The sequence below is a fragment of the Mandrillus leucophaeus genome, unplaced genomic scaffold (assembly GCF_000951045.1).
Source record: "Mandrillus leucophaeus isolate KB7577 unplaced genomic scaffold, Mleu.le_1.0 Scaffold5, whole genome shotgun sequence".
Lineage (NCBI taxonomy): Eukaryota > Metazoa > Chordata > Mammalia > Primates > Cercopithecidae > Mandrillus > Mandrillus leucophaeus.
The window spans coordinates 4,905,663-4,909,717 of NW_012105364.1; positions in this window are offsets into that span (position 1 = coordinate 4,905,663).

Genomic DNA, 4,055 nt, shown 5'->3' on the forward strand with positions numbered 1-4,055 from the left:
GGATTACAGGCTTGAGCCACCGCGCCCGGCCAAATTTTTTTAAACACAGAAAAAATTAAACAAAAGATGTTAAAATCATTCCAAGACTCCAAATAAATAAAAGCAAAGTTGAAGTTGTCCTCAGCATATTAACAATCTTTCCTTTCAAAAAAAAATTAAGGGTAGGCTTGGGATTTCTCTAAACAGGAAGGATAATTCATCAAGATCTGAGTGAATCTGAGGACATCCCTGTACAGTAGGTTCAAAAAGTTTGACCAGGTGGGGCAGCCCATGCCTGCAATTCCAGTACTTTAGGAGGCGTAGGTGGGCGGGTTGTTTGAAACCAGGAATTTGAGACCAGCCTACACAACAGGTGAAACCCCATCACTATAAAAATAATACAAAAATTAGCCCGGCGTGGTGGTGCCCGCCTGTGGTCCCAGATGCTGCTCTAGAAGCTGAGACAGGAGGATCACCTAAGCTGGGGCAGTTGAGGCTGTAGTGAGCTGTGTTCATGCCACTGCACTCCAGGCTTGGCGCCAGAGTGAGACCTTGTCTCAAAAAGAGGAAAAAGAAGGAGAAGGAGAAGGGGGTGGGGGGAAGAACCAGGCGCGGTGGCTCACGCCTGTAATCTCAGCACTTTGGGAGGCCGAGGCAGGTGGATCACTTGAAGTCAGGAGTTCGAGACTAGCCTGGCCAATATGGTGAAACCCTGTCTCTGCTAAAAATAAAAAAATTAGCCAGGCACGGTGGCAGGTGCCTGTAATCCCAGCTACTCAGGAGACTGAGGCATGAGAATCGCTTGAACCTGGGAGGTGGAAGTTGCAGTGAGCTGAGATCATGCCACTGTCGACAGGGCAAGACTCCGTCTCAAAAAAAAAAAAAAGAAAAAGTTCCACTGAGTTTCATCTCCCCTGAGAGAATTTGTTCATAGGACACTGTTCTGGTTTCTCCATGCAGTTATTGCTCCTTAAATCAGGAGTTCCTGGCTGGGTGAAGTGGCTCACACCTGTAATCCCAGTACTTTGGCAGGCTGAGGCACGAGGATTGCTTGAGGACAAGAGTTCAAGACCTGCTGTTAGCAAGACCCTGTCTCTACTAAAAATTTTTAAATTATCAGAGTGTATTGGCGCCCCCTTGTGGTCCCAGTACTCAGGGGACTGAAGTGGGAGGATCACTTGAGCCCAGGTCTTTGAAGCCTGAGAGACAGAGTAAAGCATTGTCTCAAAAAAAAAAAAAAAAAAAAAAATCAGGGTTTTTTAACCTCTATCAACCTGGCAGAGCCTATGAACACTTTTTCAGAAAAAATGTTTTTAACGCATAAAATAAGATGTGTAGGATTACAAACAAAACCAATTATATTGATATATAGATATTATATATCAAAATAATTAAATTTGTAATATAGTAAATTTTTTTTTGAGACAGGGTCTCACTCTCGTCTAGGTTACAGTGCAGTGGAGCAATCACAGTTTACTGGGCTGCAACCTCCTAGGCTCAGGTGTTCCTCCCGTCTCAGCCTCCCAAGTAGCTGAGACTACAGGCATGCACCACCACACCTGGCTAAGTTTTGTAATTTTTTTAGAGACAGGGTTTTGTCATGTTGCCCAGGCTGGTCTCAAACTCCTGGGCTCAAGCGATCTGCTCATCTCAGCCTCCCAAAGTGCTGGCATTACAGGAGGGAGCCACTGCACCCAGCTGTGATAATGTAATTAATGTGCCTCTAACACATTAAATAACAAGTCAAGGCCAGGTGCAGTGCCTCATGCCTGTTATTACAGCACTTTGGGAGGCCAAGGAAGGTGGATCACCTGAGGTCAGGAGTTCAAGACCAGCCTGGCCAACATGGTGAAACCCTATCTCTACTAAAAATATAAAAATTATCCGGGCACAGGGGCACACTCCTGTAATCCCAGCTACTCAGGAGGCTGAGGCAGGAGAATTGCTTGAACCTGGGAGGCGGAGGTTGCAGTGAGCTGAAATCATGCCATTGCACTCCAGCCTGGGCAACAAGAGCGAAACTCCGTCTCAAAAAATAAATAAATAACAAGTTAAGTGGTAGTCTAATAACTATTATAGGGAATAAATAATATTTCGCTGGGTGCAGTGGCTCATGCCTATAATCTCAGCACTTTGGGAGGCCAAGGCAGGCAGATCACCTAAGGTCGGCAGTTCGAGACCAGGCTGACCAACATCAAGGAACCCTGTCTCTATTAAAAATACAAAATTAACCGGGTGTGGTGGCACATGCCTGTAAGCCCAGCTACTCAGGAGGCTGAGGCAGGAGAATCACCTGAACCCAGGAGGCAGAGATTACAATGAGCCGAGATTACACCATTGCACTCCAGCGTAGGCAACAAGAGCAAAACTCCATCTAAAAAAAAAAAAAAAAAAACACCCACAGTGTTTCAAAAAAATTGCAATAACTATAATGGGATATGAAAATATCTGGATTTCTATTGGTGACAAACTCACAGTACAGTTAATACCACTGTGGCTTGTTGACTACATTTATCATAGATGGAAATTCCAAATTTCAGTTGGAAGATTATGAAAACAGTGGTACTTTTTTCCTATTTATATTAATCTCCCAGGTGTATTAGTTGGCTAAGGCTGCCATAACAAAATACCACAGTCTACTTAAACAGTAGGAATTTATTTTCTTAAAATTCCAGAGGCTAGAAGTCCAAAATCAAGACATCAGTCAGATGTCTTGATGTTTGATCTGATGCCTGTCTCCTTGACTTGCTGACAGCCACTGGGATTACAGGTGCGTGCCACCACGCCTGGCTAATTTTTGTATTTTTAGTAAAGCCGGGGTTTCACCATGTTGGTCAGGCTGGTCTGGAACTCCTGACCTCCTGATTCACCTCTGCCTTCCCAAAGTGCTAGGATTACAGGCGTGAGCCACTGCACCTGGACCTGTCTTTTGGTTTTTTTTTTTTTTTTTTAAGAGACCAGGTCTTGCTCTGTTACCCAGGCTGGAGTGCAGTGGCATGATCACAGCTCACTACAGCCTCAACCTCCCGGGCTCAGGTGATCCTCTGACCTCAGCCTCCCAAATAGCTGGGGTTACAGGTGAGCACCATACCCAGCTAATTTTTTGTAGAGTCACTATGTTGCCTGGACTGGTCTCAAAACTCTGGGGGCTCAAGCAATCCTCCCTCCTCGGTCTCCCAAAGTGCTGGGATTACAGATGTGAGCCACCGCACCCAGCCTGCTAGGTATTTTTTTAACCGCAATTTAAAAAAGAGATAAGGAATGAAAAAAAAAGGAAAAGGATGCCAGAAGAAGACTGAACCCATTCAGTACTATATATATATCTTTTTTTTTTTGAGACGGAGTCTTGCTCTTCACTCTGTCACCCAGGCTGGAGTGCAGTGGTGTGATCTTGGCTCACTGCAAGCTTCACCTGCCAGATTCACCCTATTCTCCTGTCTCAGCCTCCCAAGTAGCTGGGACTACAGGTACCCGCCACCACACCCAGCTAATTTTTTGTATTTTTAGTAGAGATGAGGTTTCACCTTGTTAGCCAGGATAGTCTTGATCTCCTGACCTAGTGATCCACCCACCTCGGCCTCCCAAAGTGCTGGGATTACAGGTGTGAGCCACTGCGCCCAGCCCCCATTCAGTAATATTCTATTCTACCAAAAATATTCTATTCAACTTGGCTTCCTTTGGACCCAAAATGTGAAAATGTGAACAGTATTTCAAAGGAATTTTTATGATAATTATCTTATTCTTATCGGTAATGTTCTTGTATTTACCAGATAATAAACTCAGAAGTGGCTGGATGGGGTGGCTCCTGCCTGTAATCCCAGCACTTTAGGAGGTCGAGGTGGGAGAATCACTTGAGGCCAGGAAGACCAGCCTAGGTAACAAAGTAAAACTCCGTATCTACAAAAAAATTTTAAATCAGCCAGGCATCGTGGAGTATGCCTCTAGGTCTAACTACTTGAGAGGCTGAGGTGGGAGGATCCCTTGAGCTTAGGAATTTGAGGTTGCAGTGAGCCGAGATCCCTACTGCATTCCAGCCTGGGTGACAGAGTGAGACTCTGTCTCAATCAATCAATCAA